The sequence below is a fragment of the Prionailurus viverrinus genome, chromosome D3 (genome assembly GCF_022837055.1).
Source record: "Prionailurus viverrinus isolate Anna chromosome D3, UM_Priviv_1.0, whole genome shotgun sequence".
Lineage (NCBI taxonomy): Eukaryota > Metazoa > Chordata > Mammalia > Carnivora > Felidae > Prionailurus > Prionailurus viverrinus.
The window spans coordinates 79,467,325-79,485,465 of NC_062572.1; the positions used below are offsets into that span (position 1 = coordinate 79,467,325).

The following is an 18,141-nucleotide window of genomic DNA, read 5'->3' on the forward strand; positions in this document are numbered from 1 at the left end:
TTCCTTGGTCACGGAGTCACCTTTGTCAGTGGTGCAGACCTCCTCCAGCTATGGGGAGCACAGGTAAAGCTAACTCACGCGGCACATCTCAACCCTGGCTGCCTGTAGAACCACCAGAAGGCGATTTTAAGATGAACAGATACTCAGGTCCCCCTCGGTCCAGCTAAGTCAGAAGTCTGCCCCTGCCACCTGGGGAATCACTGTACCTGTCTTCCAGGTTATCCTAATGGGCAGGCAAGAGGGAAAACCATTGTCCTAGCACAACCATAGGATATGTTTTGGGTAAGTTCACTAAAAATCAGACAGTCTTCAAGATCCCATGGCGATCTTTTCATTGCCTGGGTGACTAACCGGTAACACTCGCCTTTAAATATTTTCAGATCAAACTTGTCTCTATCTTGCTTCACAGCACAGAACCCTGTGCTGATTGAAAGCCCGCCTGCTCTCCCTCCCTTCCTTCCTCCCGCCTGCCCGCCCGCCCGTCCTTCCTTCCTTCCCTTCTCTCTCTCTAAGTAATTTCTACATCCAACATGGAGCTTGAACACCCAACACGGAGATCAAGAGTCACAGGTTAGGGGCGCCTGGGTGGCTCAGTCAGTTAAGTGTCTGACTCTTGGTTTCAGCTCAGGTCACGATCTCATGGTTCATGGGTTCAAGTCCCACATCAGGCTCTTTGCTGACAGTGATTGCTTGGGATTCTCTCTCTCCCTCTCCTTCTCTCTCTCTCTGCCCCTCCCCCACTAGCTTTCTCTGTCTCTCTGCCAAAATAAATAAGTAAACTTAAAAAAAAAAAAAAGTCACCTGCTCTTCTGACTGAACCAGCCAGACACCCTTCAAAGCCCTTCCCTGAGAACTATTTGGACCTGCCAGAGAGACTGGCATCATCAATTGGGACTCGAATCCCTTTCATTTCATTTACAGGGGCCATGCCATGTGCACTGATTCCCCTCCCCGTTGGAATAGTCAAGAGGCAAATCCTCCCGAAAATAGTGATTGATTTTTTCCCCCTCAAAGGATGTTACAGCTACCATATTTGAATGTAGTAAGCATATGTGTGATTTCGTCTAGTAACTGAGGAACACCGCCTTGCTAATCGAGTTGGGAGTGTTTGGCTTCCTGTCAACATTTATTGGATGATGAGCTGGGATGACCTATTTCCATGGCGGGACGGCTGGTTCTAGCCTGTCTGCAGCCTGCGGGTGTTGAAGGAGGAAGGCACTTTTCAGTGAATTGCTACAAACCACTTAGACCTTTGAAGGCAGTCCGCAGGTTTTGGAGCAACCCTCCATCTATCTTGGCTTTCTTATCCCCACTATCTGCACCGTTCTGGTTTCATGTCGGCTAAGCTTCAGGAAGCAGCACTGGAGTCTAGAGTAAGTTGCATAATTCCCTAAAAAGAAGAGAATTGAGGGACGCCTGGGTGGCTCAGTCAGTTAAGCGTCCAATTCTCGACTTCAGCTCTGGTCACGATCTCACGGTTCAGGAGTTCCAGCCCCACGTCAGGCTCTGCACTGTCAGCTTGGGATTCTCTCTCTCCCCTTCTCTCTGTCCCTCCCCCGCTTGTGTTCTCTCTCTCTCCCAAAAAATAAATAGAGAAGCGAATTGAACAGAGGATTTTTAGGGCAGTGAAACTACTCTGTGTGATACTACAATGGTGGATACACGTCATTACGTATTTGTCATAAGCCCATAGAGCGCACACTTTGGGTGATAATAGGTCACCGTAGTTGGCCAGTTGTAACAAATGTCCCACCATAGTAGGGGATGTTGATGGTGAGGTTGTGCGTGTGTGTGGGCAGGGAGAAGAGGGGAACTCTCCGTAGTTTCTGCTCAACTGGCTGTGAACCCAAAATTATTCCCCCCAAAAAAAGTCCATTTGGAACATAAAAAAAGGATGTTTGACACTTTGCTTACAAGATTTTTTTAGGGGTCCCCTGGGGGGGATCAGTCAGTTAAGCGTCCGACTTCGACTCGGGTCATATCTTGGGGTCCGTGAGTTCGAGCCCCACATCCGGCTCTGTGCTGTCAGCACGGAACCCACTTTGGACCCTCTATCCCCCACCTCTCTGCCCCTCCCCTGCTTGCTCTCTCTCTCTCTTAAGAGTAAATAAACATTAAAAAACATTTTTTTTAAGATTTTTTTTTTTTAAATCTCAGAAATTGGGGAGTAGCAAAACAAAACAAGAGCCCGGGTCATAATCTAATCCTTACAAAATGCTGTCATCTGTTTGACCCTTACTGATATTCTGTCCTCCATCCACTGCTGTCCCCACACGTTCTCACTGTCCCCTCCTTCCTAAAGCCTGCATACATCCTTATCTAACCTGGAACTCTCTCCTGAGCTCCAGGCTCTTCTATCCAAAGGTCTCTGAGAAATCTCAATCTGAATGTCCCTTGGGAACTTTAACATCAACTTGTCCCACATGGATATCCTTAACTTCCCACCCCAACTCTTCCTTTAAATAAAAGAGGTAACCCTCTGGATGGATGAGAACACCAGTCACGCTTCCCAATTTTCATGTGAAGATAATGACAGTCCTTACTTCTGGTCCAAGATAGTGGGTGGAATATTTGTGGGTATCTGTGTTCCCGCTAAAACCCCAACAGCAGTGCATTACAATAAAAAGATGTAAAAAGAAGCATAAACCCACAGGACAAAGAGACTATGGAGAGAGAACAGCCACACGCACACTCTCAGAAGGCAGCAAAGCACTCAGATAAATAGTGCTGCACTTGATGAACCAAAGAAAATCAGCCTAAGTTGGTAGAAAAATCCAGAAACAAGCTGATTAACATGGATGAACCGTGAAGAGGTCAGAAAGAGGAGGCTCTAAGTGCCTCTTAAAGAAGCATTCAAATAAATAAAACAGCAGACACGTGAGGTCTCCCGAACACAGGCTTCTGGCTCTTGTTTACTTTCTCGGAAAGCATCTGGAACATGTGTTCCACCGAAATAAAAGAGTAAGCCAAGAACCAGGATGACACGGGATTTAAAACAAAAGGGAGGCACTGGGCACCCTGGCGTGTGGAGGAAGGAGCATCGCAGGACCACAGGCACGCTCGTGACTTGTTAGCTATTTTCATTCTCGTACAGGTAGGTTTAGAAAAGTTAAATAATGCGTTCAAGGTCACACAGCTAGTCTAGTGAGTTTTAGGGCTAGGAATCAAACCCAGGTATGTCTGTTGCAAAGGCATGATAGAGCATTGCTATAATTATGGAATTCTGAGCCAAAGAATGACTAATGCGGATAATAACAGTTCCAAACCATAAGCTTATAATAAGAATTAAATGAGATAATCACCCAAAGCATTTGCCCAGCACCTGGCACATGGGAACCTAAATAATACTGACTTCTAGTTAAAAATATAATCTATCATTTTCATTACTGCCTCTGTCAACTGTTGGGTGAAGGATTAGCGTTGGAGCCGGACCTATGACGACAGGAAGGATTCTGACTGTTGGAAAAGGGGTCGTTCCAAGCTGCAGAGACAATATTCACAAGAGAGGAGGAAACAGAGAAGACGCACACACTTCAGGCGTTTGTCAGAGAAGTTCGCTGTAAACACCTGGGGTTTGAAGGAAATACGTTAATTCTCCATTTCTCTAGGTTCTGTAAGCCATATCCCTGAAGTAAATTAGATCGCCAGCCAGCCACAAACGTGAAGGCCAGTATCTTCCCACAGATAAGCTCACACAGAATTAAATGTGATGAGTTCGACTTTGGATAAAGAGAAATGAGGTATTCATTTGAAGAATGTTTCCGTATCGTTTGCAAAATCACGCATACGATAGACACTGGGCACCCATCCTTACAGAGTCGGAAAAAGATTTTTTTCCCTAGATGAGTCTGTATACTTGCCGTTACCAACCAGTGACAACTTTGTAACCCAAGGCCGAGAGCTGACTGGATGTGCAGCAGGTATTAATTTCATCCATATCAGATGCTTCAAGGGCAGCTCTCGTCTTCCTATAAATATGGGAAAACAAATGTCTCTTTCATATGTTTAAAAATATCGTGGGGGGCGCCTGGGTGGCTCAGTCGGTTGAGCGTCCGACTTCAGCTCAGGTCATGATCTCACCGCTCGTGGGTTCGAGCCCCGCATGGGGCTCTGAGCTGACAGCTCAGAGGCTGGAGCCTGCTTCGGATTCTGTGTCTCCCTCTCTGTCCCTGTCCCTCTCCCACTCACGCTCTGTCTCTTTCCCGTCAAAAATAAATAAACGTTAAAACATTTTTTTTTTAAATATATATCATGTACCATATTGTGAACAGGTGAATTTTAAACAAGTAAAATTGAATATATTATTAAATACTGGCATAATACAAGTGTCAAGAAATTTGGGGTGCCGGGGGGGGCTCAGTCCGTTAAGCATCCGACTCTTGATTTTGGCTGAGGTCATGATCTCACAGTTCTTGAGATGGAGCCCCACATCATCGGGCTCTGTGCTGACAGTGTGGGGCCTGCTTGGGGTTCTCTCTATCCCTCTCTCTCTCTGCCCCTCCCTTGCTCACTCTCTCTCTCTCTCTCTCAAAAACAAATAAACTTAAAAAAAAAAAAAGAAATTAGCAAAAACATGTTACCTGACAGGGCATGTATAACTGAATCTATGGTATTCTTATAAGGAGGTGATTTAAAACAGTAGATCATTTGTTTCACTAAAAATCTCAACAGAAATATATGAGAACCAACAAGCATAAGTGCTCAGTAAAAAGCAAGTTTACCTGTGAAGGGACACTGGCTTTTATCCATGAGGAAAGCCTTTTCAGATTAAAAATTTTTTTAATGTTTATTTATTTTTGAGAGAGAGAGCACAAGCGGGGGAGAAGCAGAGAGAGAGGGAGACACAGAATCCGAAACAGACTCCAGGCTCCGAGCTGTCAGCACAGAGCCCGACGCGGAGCCTGAACTCACAGACCCCGAGATCATGACCTGAACCAAAGTCCGACGCTCAATCAACTGAACCACCCAGACGCCCCAGTCTTTTCAGATTTTAATATTCAATTTAAACATGTTCACCTGTATTAGTCAACCTCAGCTAAATTATACTGCAGTAACAAACAATGAAGATTTATTTTTCATTGGTGCTGTATGTCCATGTTGGGTGGGCAAGACTCTCTACTCTGTGTTGTCCTCACTTGGGAACCGAGGCTTCCAGAGCCTCCACCTTCTGGAACTTCGCTGGTTGCCATGGCAGGGGAAAGGGAAAAAGGCAAGTCAAATACTGCGTCTGAAAGTCTTCTGCCTGAAAACGACGCAGATCACTTCGTTTGTGTTTCATTGGCCAGAGCAAGTCACACGGCCTGCTGAACGTCAAGGTGGCAAGATGGCTGTATTCCTTTTAAGCTTAGAAAGAGAGGGGCGCCTGGGTGGCGCAGTCGGTGAAGCGTCCGACTTCAGCCAGGTCACGATCTCGCAGGTCTGTGAGTTCGAGCCCCGCGTCAGGCTCTGGGCTGATGGCTCAGAGCCTGGAGCCTGTTTCCGATTCTGTGTCTCCCTCTCTCTCTGCCCCTTGCCCGTTCATGCTCTGTCTCTCTCTGTCCCAAAAATAAATAAACGTTGAAAAAAAAAAATTTAAGCTTAGAAAGAGAAAAAAACAAGAAATATCGAACAATCCCAACGGCTGCTAAAGTCTGCCCTTTTTTGCTACTGAACACTCAGCTCACTTTTCTTTCTGCCTGCAAAATACACCCGTCTCTTCCTCCAAGGAATACCGACAGCAAGTTTCATCCCAACGTGGCTTTTGGTTCTACACCCAGGACTTGGGGAGATGCAGAGCCATTTTTACAACAGGTCTGGATATGGTGCCTACTGCTTCAGGGACCCACGAAGGAGAAAGTCAAGTTTTCTGCCCTCCCCACAACCACCCTTCAACGATAGAACAAGTACACGTGAACTACAGTTAAGTGCCTCCATTCACACATAGCGGGGACGAGAGAGGCAGTGGGGGACACTGGTCCACAGCAATTCTAACGCCCACGGGGCAGGCAGATTTGAGGGCTCTTCCCAGGGTGAGGGAAAGTTCCTCGATTGTGTTCCCCTATCGCTTCCTGGGAAAAGGTGTCTCGGCCAGTCGTCCTCCTGAAGTCTGGCTACAACTTCTGAAAGTTTTCCGTTTTCGTTCTTCTCTGGCCACATTTGAAGTGGGCGACGAGAATACGTCCTCCCTGGGATGAGCAGCTCTCTCAGCCCACTTCCTGCTTTTAGTTGATTACAGACCCAAAGTCATGTTCTTTTTTTTAAGTGTGTTTATTTTGAGAGAGAGCACACACACACACACACACACACACACACACGTGTGCGAGGGAGGGGCAAAGAGAGAGGGAGAGAGAATCTTAAGCAGGCTCCAGGCTGTCAGCAAAGAGCCCAACGTGGGGTTCAAACTCACAAACCATGAGATCATGACCTGAGTCAAAATAGTCAGACGCTCAACTGACTGAGCCACCCAGGTGCCCCTCAAAGTCATAGTCTTAAATAACCACCACCTGCTTTGTCCAGGCTGATTAACACTTCTTTTTTAAAAAAATTTTTTTACATTTATTTATTTTTGAGAAACAGAGTGAGACAAAGCGTGAGCGGGGGAGAGGCAGAGAGAGGAGACACAGAATCCGAAGCAGGCTCCAGGCTCTGAGCAAGTGGTCAGCACAGAGCCTGATGCAGGGCTTGAACCCACAAACTGTGAGATCATGACCTGAGCCGAAGTTGGACGCTCAACCGAGTGAGCCACCCAGGTACCCCTGATTAATACTTCTTTTGTCAAAAATAGCTTCTCATGTATCGTCTTCCCATCAGCTCCACATGGCAATGGCCAAAGTTCTTTCTGAGACAGAATTCTCGTGTTTACTGTATTTCTTTGCTTTCTTGCTCCCATGACTCTGTTTATCAGTTTAATTTCAATTCCCCGAGGCCATCAGGCTTCAATGAGAGAGCTGAGTATGTACTTCGTCTCTTTTCCCCAAGCCATTCTGTGCAAGTGAGAAGATTTTTTGGACCCCACACCATTAATGGAACTTTGCTCAAAGACACCTTAATTCATCGACGGGTGTTAGTAAGGAGTATGATGGCCATACCCTTCATGGGTCCCCTGACGCAGGGTTGGGTTTTCACTGGCCCCTGCTGCAGGAGTAAAATGTACGTCCCAAATTACTGCAGGCATAGTGTCCTTGCCACCCCCTACCTGGCCCTTAGGTCATTTGTTTTAGGTCTTTGCTATAGCAGTGGCCCACTTCTATAGACCGATTTTTGTATTATTCAGCATATGCAAAGCTATGCTAGAGGAAAAACGACCCTGATATTTCAGTGGCCTAGAATACATTATTTCCCTCTCTTGCTACATGTCCATTTCAGGTCAGTGGGGGACCCTTCTTTATTTTATTCTCTCCTCTGGATGCATGCTGATAAAATCTCTACCGGCTAGAACATTACCAATTATCATGGAAGATGGAAGGGAACATGAGAAGTTGACCACCTACCCAAAAGGGGCACCTCTCAGTTTTGCTCACATTTCACTGGCCGAAGCAGTCAGCTGGCCTACCACCCTAACTTCAAGTGGGCAGACGACTGACATCTTTTCACGTCCCCAAAAAGAGGAGACGCGGAAATATTGATAAATAGCACTCGTGACTCTACACCCATTTAGCAAAAAACATAAGGGTGTATATACTCGCCTTCCGACACACACGTCATTTATGTTGGACTTACAGTCTCTAGGGACGTATTCCTATAGTAAATTAAAGAAACCAGAATTTAATTCTCAAAACTTCCAGCTTTAAAGGATGTCATTGGCATGGTCCACATATTACAGAGAAAACCTCTAGAATGGAGAGAAGCATTTATAAATAGATATTAGAACAGGGCGACGGAATTTGCGAATATTTTGTTTGCCAAAAGTCATAGGAATGTATTTGCTTCTGCATGGATACTTCTCTTTTCCCAAATGGATCCTTTTCTAAGCTCCCAAAAAAAGAGATGACCATTAGTGAGCACAACTGCCTTAAGACTTTAAGACATGGGGCGCCTGGGTGGCGCAGTCGGTTAAGCGTCCGACTTCAGCCAGGTCACGATCTCGCGGTCCGGGAGTTCGAGCCCCGCGTCGGGCTCTGGGCTGATGGCTCAGAGCCTGGAGCCTGCTTCTGATTCTGTGTCTCCCTCTCTCTCTGCCCCTCCCCCGTTCATGCTCTGTCTCTCTCTGTCCCAAAAATAAATAAACGTTGAAAAAAAAAATTAAAAAAAAAAAAAGACTTTAAGACAGATAGTATGATCTGTACAATATGATCCAAGTCTAGTGTTTCCATTGGTTGTCTGGTTACTCAATAAATATTTGATTGATTGAGTAATCCCATGGCCCAGACAAATACTGTGGCCACAGAAGGAAACAACAATAAGCCAGACGACAAAAAAAAAAAAAGTTTCCATTCCAAATCCCTTTGGCCACAGGCACACAAACTCAGTCATAAAGCTGGAAGCACTTCTCCGAGGTTGATGCTGGAACTCATGGCTAGGCGCTATTTATAACTTTGGGAAGATTTTTCTAGATAAAATATTGAAACACGCTTTTGGAAAGCAAATGTCTTTGTTCACTTTATTGTCCAAGCTCTCTTTGATTGGTTAATTTCGCTTTTTTATTTTCTCCAAACTCTCAAAAGAGAAAGTTCATTTTTTTCATGGGGCGAGGAGCAAATAATTTGCTCATGATTGAGAAAATTTGTGGGCATATAAACATGGTGCTTTTCTCAGCCCTAGACCTAGCTGGCGTTCTATAGAATAAAGGCATTGCCAAAAATGTCTGCTTCACGTAGGTGCGTAAAACAAAGATGCCCTAATCATAGCACAGACTCAGGAAAGGTGTTCCTGGGAACCCCAGCATCTTCTTTCAGAGACTTTCCTGGATCTCCCGTGATGAGAACTTCTGCTAAGTCAGGGCTCCAGTGGGTAGGGATATGCCAAGGCAGGGGCCTCTCCCTGCCAGGTGGAAGTGGTTTAGCTGTGTTGATCTTTTCAGAAGTCAAAATTTAGGAAAGAAGTGGGCAGGTCGGTCAGAGGTCCAGAGGTTCATGCGGGCTCCGCGGAGTGGGGACTCAGCATGTGCTCGTCTACAAGATCAAGGGTCAAACAAGAAAGCAATCAGTGGGCGGCAAACTGGGGGGTCGTGCAGGCTGGGACTCCTTCAGGACACAGATGGGGAGAAGCAGAAGCAGGCTCCATAATAAGCAAAGCTGAGTGGGGAGCCATATAGAGACTAGTCCACGGAGAGAGACTCCTGCCAAGATTTCTTCCAGCGAGGCCCTTACAGCAACTTGGGCTGGTGAGCAAAAGCTACATTTACCAGGGTTCCTCCAGGCTCCCTGGGATGGCTGTCTGGAGGAGATCTTTCTCCAATCCTAATGGGGCACAAATATTTTGGGGCAGTCATGTAAGAAAGAAGAAGTTTTTGTTCAGATGAGGATCATGCCATTTGGTCCAAGAATGCCCTGAGTCTGACTTGGGAAAACAGTTTATTGAGGCCTTAGAGAGAGACGTACTGAGAGATCGTAAGGGGGCATGATTCTTTTTACATTTTTTAAAAATGTTTATTTAGTTGAGAGAGAGAGAGAGAGAGAGAGAGAGACCAAGTGTGAGCTGGGGAGAGACAGAGAGAGAGGGAGACACAGAATCTGAAGCAGGCTCCATCCTCTGAGCTGCCAGCACACAGCCTGACGCAGGGTTCAAACTCGTGAACTGCGAGATCATGACCTGAGCCAAAGTTGGACGCTCAACCAACTGAGCCATCCAGGTACCCCAAGGGGACATGATTCTTAATGGGGGAGGGGGGGTTCCTGTGTCCCTGGAGGCACCTGGAATGACTTTAGGTGATACAGAGCAAGGCCAGTGGTTGTGACTAGAGAGGCTTGGGAGGCTAGGGAAGGGCAGGAGGGAGGCAGGAAGGGACATCAGACAGAGCGAGGCCAGGTAAGTGGGTACCATAATTCTTCTGGCCCCATCGTTTTGAAAAGACTCTCCCCATTTCAGAACCTACCACATCCATCCCTCTGACCCAAGACTTGGGATCAACCAATTGCCAAGCCAAGTACTTTCTAGGAGAGAGTGATCAAAGATGGATGGGGAAAGAGTGGGGTCCCAGAGCCAGTGTGTGAAGCCTTCCCTCACTCACTTCACTGACCAGATCCATTCAGGGAGCCTGAGATCCAGTTCTCTGGGAAGATTATGGAGGAGATACGGCTATCGATTCTTGTTCAGCCCCCACTGAGGCAGTGGAGCTCTGTAATTAAGAATGGCTGTGATTCACAGAAAATGAAGAATGTTCTGGAATAAAAAGGTGGGGGAAGACCGTATTCTTCAAAAGTGTCAGTGCCATAAAAGGGAAACAATTCTAGCTTAAAGGAAGCCAAAGAGACACGACAAGTAAATCCAATGCTTGACCATAAACTGGATCTGACCATAAACTTGGTGGGGTGGCAGGGAGAGAGGCGTTTGGAGAGGCACAGGGATGCTATAAGGGGGATGATTAGGGCAACTGACAAAATTGTAATATGACAGTAGATTAGATAAAAATACTGCTTCAAGGAAAATACCGAGGCTATGAAAGAGACTAGTCCTACTCTTAAGAAATATAGGAGGGGTGGGGGGGCGCCCTGGGTGGCTCAGTCAGTTAAGCATCTGACTTTGGCTCAGGTCATGATCTCGAGGTCTGTGAGTTCAAGCCCCGTGTTGGGCTCTGTGCTGACAGCTCAGGGCCTGGAGCTTGCTTTGGATTCTGTGTCTCCTACCCCCACCCCCACCCCCATCTCTGCCCCTCCCCAGCTCGTGCTCTGTCTTGCTCTCTTAAAAATAAATAAATGTTAAAAAAAATAATAATAGAAAAAAGAAATATAGGGAGAGAGCACAAACAAGTAAGCCAGTGGGGTAAAATTTGACCATGGGTCAATTTTGGTCAAGTGTATTGTATTCGTTTATCATGAGTAGGAAGATAAACGTGTAATTTATTATTCAAACCGGGCCACAGTGGAGAATGAAAGAGAACACAATCCAAAACTATGCCAGGACAACAAGTAAAAACCAGGATAGTCCTGGGCAAAGCAGAACCCAAGTGATAGGTGACATTTAAAGTACATTATTGAGGGGCGCCTGGGTGGCGCAGTCAGTTAAGTGTCCGACTTCAGCCAGGTCACGATCTCACAGTCCGTGAGTTCGAGCCCCGCGTCGGGCTCTGGGCTGATGGCTCGGAGCCTGGAGCCTGTTTCCGATTCTGTGTCTCCCTCTCTCTCTGCTCCTCCCCCGTTCATGCTCTGTCTCTCTCTGTCCCAAAAATAAATAAACGTTGAAAAAAAAAAATTAAAAAAAAAAAAAAGTACATTATTGAATAAATGATGTTTGGACAATCAGCAACTGACAAATTAAACTGAGAACACTATTTCACAGACTCTAGGTTGATCATATACTTAAAAAGAAAAGATAAACAATAAAAGTACTAAAAGAAAAACATGCAATAATTTTCTTTTATAGTCCTTAGAGAAGGGAATGTCTTTATAACACAAAAACCCAAACGATAAGAAAATTTTACATGGGAAAAACCATCAAAAGCAAGGTAAAAAGACACCGGAAACAATATTTGCGATTCGTATCTCAGCTAAAGAGCCAATTACCCTAATATATAAAGAGCTTCTACAAATCAACTTTTTTTTTTTAATTTTTTTTTCAACGTTTATTTATTTTTGGGACAGAGAGAGACAGAGCATGAACGGGGGAGGGGCAGAGAGAGAGGGAGACACAGAATCGGAAACAGGCTCCAGGCTCTGAGCCATCAGCCCAGAGCCCGACGCGGGGCTCGAACTCCCGGACCGCGAGATCGTGACCTGGCTGAAGTCGGACGCTTAACCGACTGCGCCACCCAGGCGCCCCTACAAATCAACTTTTAAAATGTCATTAGCTTCATAGAGAAATGGGCAAAATACAAGGGCACAATTCACCAAAAAAATGAAATCAGATGAAAAGTTACTCAATCTCAGGCATCATATGAGAAAGGCAAAATAAAATTTTTGATTAACAGGAACAAAGTCTGATAACATGCTTTGCTCATGTGGAAGTGCGAACATGAGAACATGACTTGCACATTCTTCATTGTGATGTAAATTGTCCAAACTTATAATAATTATTAAACTGTTCCTTAATCTTATATTTTAAAGCTTGCTGTTAGGGGTACCTGGGTTAAGCCTCTGACTCTTGATTTCAGATCAAGAGCAAAATTTGCTAATTTCTTCCAGCTGAGCCCACCTAATGACCAAAATTTTACTTCACTTCTGAATTATTACCACCACTTGGTGACAGCATGCACTAATTTCATGTTCCTATCACCTTAAAAAAATTTTTTTTTAAATGTGTATTTTTGAGGGAGAGAGAGACAGAGCATGAGCAGAGGGAGGTACAGAGGGAGAGAGGGAGACACAGAATCTGAAGCAGGCTCCAGGCTCTGAGCTGTCAGCACAGCTTGAACCCACAGACTATGAGATCATGACCTGTGCTGAGGTCGGGCGTTTAACCGACTGAGCCACCCACCCCTCGCTTTTGAGTGATAAATCAACCTCTTGAAAAATGAACTTATAGCAGCTTAAGCTATCCCACACAACAAATTCTCTCATTTTTTCATATTTAGGCTTGTCCTCCATGCTCCATCCCCAACAGGCATAGTGAAACCTAAATCTTCAGATATCCTTAACCCATCAATGGCCACATCATCAACAGAAATCTCACTGGATTCTCCAGACCTCACTAGAGCATCTATCCAGGAATCAGGGTGGAGTTTTGCTGTTCGTGGCTGATGTTTGTTTTGCCCCTTCTCTGATCTTTAGAGCTTTTAGCTCCGACTGTCATTAGTGATCCACTAGATGTCACTGTCACGTAAATTAACAGTCAGTGCTCTAAAATCCAAACTCCCATCTTTAAAAGACTGGACATTGAAGGTACACCCGGTTGGTTCCAAAGAGCAAAGTATTAATCAGCGTTTCACACACACGTGTACCCTGCGGGGGTGGGAAACAGAGAAAGGCTCTCAGAAATCTGGCAGGAAAGGAGGGCTCCAAACGATGAAAGAATGCTGTGGATTGGAATCTGAGATTATCTTTCGGCTTGTAATTAAACGTACCTGAATAAAATGAGGGAACATGACAAGCAATGATCGGGATGAAGAGCATACCAGGAAGTAGTACCAGCAAGTGCAAAGGGCCTGAGGCAGAGAGAGAGAGCCAAGGATCAGTATTGAGGAAGCAAGGCCTTGTAGGGCTTGGTAAATGTGTAAATTTCATCCTCAATGAGACGGAAGGCACTGGAAGAGTTTTTCCTTTCCGTCTGTCTTTCCTTTTGAGGTATAATCGACATAACATTATATTAGTTTCAACCATACAAATAATGATTTGATATTTGTGTATACTGTGAAGTAATAATAAGTCCAGTTAACATCACCCTGCATAGTTACACATTTTTTTCTCATGATGAGAAATTTCAAGATCCACTCCCCCAGAAACTTTCTTTTTTTTTTTTAAGTTTATTTATTTATTTTGAGAGGGGGTGGGGAGGGACGGAGAGAGAGAGAGAGAGAGACAGAATCCCAAGCAGGCTCCAAACTGTGTGCAGAGCCTGATGGAGGGCTCGAACCCACGAACCGGGAGATCACGATCGGAGCCGAAATCGAGATTCAGATACTTAACCGACTGAGCCACCCCAGTGCCCCGCCCGCTATTTTCAAATATGCAATACGACACTATTAACTATAGTCACCATGCTGTGCACTACATGATTTCTAACTTTCCATGGAGAAGCCCTCAAAATCTATTTGATGTAATCATGAGGAAACACTAGATATACCCAAACTGAGAAACTTTCTATAAAATACGTAGGCTGGGGGCACCTGATTGGCTCCACTGGTAGAGTGGGCAACTCTTGATCTCAGGGTTAAGAGTTCAAGTCCCACATTGGGTGTAGAGTTTACTTAAAAATAAAGTTAAAAAAACATATAAGTAGTCTTCTTAGAAATGTCAATGTCGTAAAAGGCATAGAGCAGTTGCGAAAGCGTTCGGAGTAAAGGAGAATAAATGACAACTGAACGCACACCGTGATCCGGGCTGCATCCCGGACTGAATGCGCGGAGGACGTTCCTGGGACAATGGACGGTATTGGAACATGGGTTAGAGATTAGCTAAAACTATGGTGTTGATATTAAGTGCCTGCAGTTGATAACTGTGCTGTGGCCATGTAAGAGGGTATCTTGGTTTTAGAGGAATCCCCATGAAGTGGCAAAGGGTGTGGTTTGGGAGTCCTGAACCCAGTTAGAAAGTGGGCAGCCTGCAAAGGGCTCCCCTCACAAGTGAGTCTGTATGAAGTTGTGCAGGGATCTGACCACTGAACCATCCCCCCGAAGGGAGCAAGGACCTCAGTAAGGGGACCGCACATCTACAACCTTGATCCTTCTAACCCTCATTTTTATGCAACAGGGTTATATGTTCTTTGTTTTACCCCATCTCCAAAGCAGTTTCTGTGGTGGATGTGTGTGTGTGTGTGTGTGTGTGTGTGCACAGCAGGTGTGGGCTGCACCTGCTGTTGGCGTTCCAAAGGAAACCACAGGTGGTGCAGGTAGGCACTGCCCCTGCAATTTAGAAGTTATGTGGGAAAGTGGAGCAAACCCAGGAAAAGGGGATATGCTAAAGCAGGTGCAAGAGGACTTCCTATTAAAAGAAGTCTAGAAAAATAGAGGTCATATTGTTCAGAATGGATGACACTTAATTCCTGTCTTCACATACATAAAAGATCGCTTAGGGGGCGCTTGGGCGGCTCAGTTAAGCGACGGACTCCTGATTCCCGCTCAGGTCATGATCCCACGGTTTGTGAGTTCGAGCTCCACACTGCGCTCCATGCTGACGGTGTGGAGCCTGCTTGGGATTCTCTGTCTCTCTCTCTGCCCCTCCCCTGCTTATGCACTCTCTCTCTCTCTCTCTCTCTCTCTCTCTCTCTCAAGAATAAGTAAATTAAAATAACTTTTTTAAATAAAGAAGATAAAAGAAGGCTTGGCGAGGAGGGTTATTCCCCAGTTGCCCTCCACCTTCCCTGAGATAGAAACAAGAAAACGAGTTCAAATTTTAAAAGACTTTTTCATTAAACATTTGGATTTATTGCTCTTGGAAAATCAAACTTGAGTTACCGTGGGTTCCCAGAGGACCTTCAAAAGAATACCCAACTGCCCACTTTGGAACACTCAGATATATATCTGCGCCCGAGGAGAGGACAGCTGCCCTTGGCGGATGTGATAAAAATGTCAGTGGAAGCTCATGACCTCGTCCCAGAGCTTTCCCAAGGCCCCCCGCTGAGCCGGAGGCTCCTGGTAGCCATTCTTACCTCTCTAGGATTACTACTGCCGGCATTCAAGGCCACAATTAAATGTAAATGTCATCCGATGGGGACAACACGTGCTGTTATGATCAGCCACTAACACCTCATCTCCTTAAGTTGTCACAGTAGCCGGTCAGGGGCCCTTTGTAAATAAGGAACAAATAAGTTAAGTTTTGATGGTTTGCAAGGAATTGGAGGAACTTTAGAACTTAGGGAGAGGAAAAGTCCAGGCGGGGCGGGCGTTGCCACTGTTAACGATCTGGGGGATTCACAGGAGGGACCGAGCATGGGGGGGGGGGGTTCTTGCTGTGCTTCTCTCCCTCCTCCCCCATCCTCTTCTCTCTCCCCTCCCCAGTCTCTCCCCTCCTTCCTTCTGCAATTATTTCTGCACTTATCATGAGGCATCACACTGGACGTTAGAGGCATCGTCCTAGGTTCTGAGCATGCCTTGTCTACATTTTAATGCCTTTTACTTTTCCAAGGGGAACACTGTTCTTCATGCCCCGTGCACAGAATTAACGTGATGATTTAATCTGTTTTGTTCCCTGGGACTCTCAATACTGGAGAGAAGGGCACACGGCAGGAAAAGCCTCATCTCGGAGACTCGCACACCAGCTGCAGCACTGACTTCCAACACCCTGCAGAGTCCTGTCCCTTAGAAACCAGGTGCACGTAACTCGTGTAGACAGACACTTATCTACCCTGTAGCTGTTACGGCTGTATGCGAAAAATCCCTACTTTGTTTGCTTCACCCAGTCGTAGTTGCATTTTGTTTTGGTTTTTCTTTTTTGAGAGAGTGAGGGAGGGGCACAGAGAGAGGGAGAGAGAGAGAGATCCCAAGCAAGGTCCTCACTCAGTGCAGAGCCCGCTGTGGGGCTCGAACTCACCAACTATGAGATTAAGACCTGAGCGGAAGTCGAGAGTCAAACGCTTAACTGACTGAGCCACCCAGGCGCCCCTGTTGTTGCATTTTTTTTTTTTTTAAGTCTAAAGGGTCTATTGTTTGTTCTATCAATTTGGTGATGGGCTTTGAGATTCTTTCTATTGTTTTCTAAGTACTTGATGTGCATTAATAGGTGAGGTCACACAGTGACTGTTCAGCCTCCCCTGTAGCTTTTTCCCTAAAGAAAAAACTTCCCTGTGGGTGCATTGCACTCAGAAAGCTCAGCTTTCAGCCATTTAATTTTGTACATTTTTTTTTTCCAAAGTAAAGCTTAATGCAATAGCATCATGCTTAAAAATACTCAAAACCACTTTAGTATTAGGAACCATATCCAAAATGATATTTAGCAAAATAGAAAGGATTAGACACCACATTTACCATTTGAAAGGTTTCCTCTCTAATTCCTTATTATTACAAAGTGTTCATTCCACACATTTCACGGGGCGCCAGCTCAGTGCAGGCTTTGGGCCGGGCAATACAAGCACAAATACACTTACTGCCAAGGTCTAGCTCTCCTCTCCGCCCCGGGGCACTTCTCTCCCGAGCTTAACCAAAACCAGACCCCTGACACCACTGGGTTGTATACTAAAGGCTTGAATATAGGATTGGCTACTGGAAAGCCACGCCCTAACTACTGCCCTGAAGAACGATGTCAGGGGGGCAGGTAGACAGACCCCAGTCCTGCCACCAAACGGGACGTATTCGTTCATCTGCCCCAACTCGCCCTAGGGTGAAAACATCCGTTTTCAGGGACACTGTGAGACCCAGGAGGGGAGGAACACATGTGTCGCCGGGATCCTCCGAACAAGGGCTGAGACCCCGAGCACAACAAATAGTTTCCGTTTCTCCACTGGCACGAGAGCAGGCATCTCCAAAAAGCAAGCGGTCCTCATCTGTTCCCACTTGTGGATCAAAAGGCAGCTGCACCCAGGGGAGGGGAGAAGCGTGAGATCATTCATAAATGCGTGCTTACTGCCCTCGGACTGGAAGTCTCTGAGGCTGTCGTGCAAGTACCTGGCACTGGGCTCCACGGGGAGCAGCAAATGCAAGGCTCGAGGGTCGGGCCCAACCACGCGGGACGTGTGCCCTTCCTGAGTCCCCCACAAGGACGTCCCCGTCCCTCCCCCCCCCCCCACCTTGGCGGCTGCGGTCATTGTCCACTCACTGCTGTTTCCTCGGCTGCACTGGTTCGTCAGCCCCCTGCCCGACTGCAGGATGGAGAAGTTGGCCGAATCTCCACCGGATTTTGTCGGATGCCTCCGACGGTGTAATCCCACTCCCCGCCCTGCGCTTCACCTGCCTCGGGGCCAAGCTGGGAGCCCGAACTTCCTCTTCCGCTGGCCTGTTGTCCCGACTCCTCCCCTCCCAGCCTATCCTCCCACCCACCCGGCCTGGCCCCTCCCCACTGCGGGCCAACCTTGCTGGTGCGGCCCATTGCCAAGTACCTCCGGGTCTCCCACGCTTGTCCCTACTCTTCCTTCCCCCACGCGATTACCTTGGGCGTTGAGGACTGGGCCCATCGCCTCCCTTACCTTTGAGGTGGCCGTCGAATATCGTGGCCGGCACTCGAACACTGTTAGATGACCCAGTGAATACGTCTATGACCATGGTTGGTTCTCCAGATAGAGGAGGGGACTCACGGCACTGGTTTCACCCCAAACTGCTCCCCTGACAAAATGCCAACACACGCTGGCAAGGCATGTGATTTGACTTAGGTGCGTATTCGGTTTTTTTCTCTACCTCCCCTGAACAGGTAAGAATCATATAACATTGTTCTCAATATGGAATGTCTTCTCAAAAAACTTTGGAATGGGGGTGCCTGGGCG

General features: G+C 46.4%; 1 long non-coding RNA gene across 2 annotated transcripts; it reads right to left on the reverse strand.

Annotated features, from left to right (window-relative positions):
• Nucleotides 1–8,194: 8,194 nt before the first annotated feature.
• On the reverse strand, nt 8,195–17,645 carry LOC125149516 (uncharacterized). 2 transcript variants are annotated; one of them, XR_007145957.1, is made up of 4 exons: nt 17,481–17,645; nt 15,379–15,514; nt 13,136–13,216; nt 8,195–9,089 (listed from the first exon to the last, which is right to left on the reverse strand). It is a non-coding gene; the product is annotated as an uncharacterized LOC125149516 (long non-coding RNA). The 2 variants fall into 2 exon arrangements; XR_007145956.1 differs by having other exon boundaries at nt 17,452–17,645.
• Nucleotides 17,646–18,141: the final 496 nt, after the last annotated feature.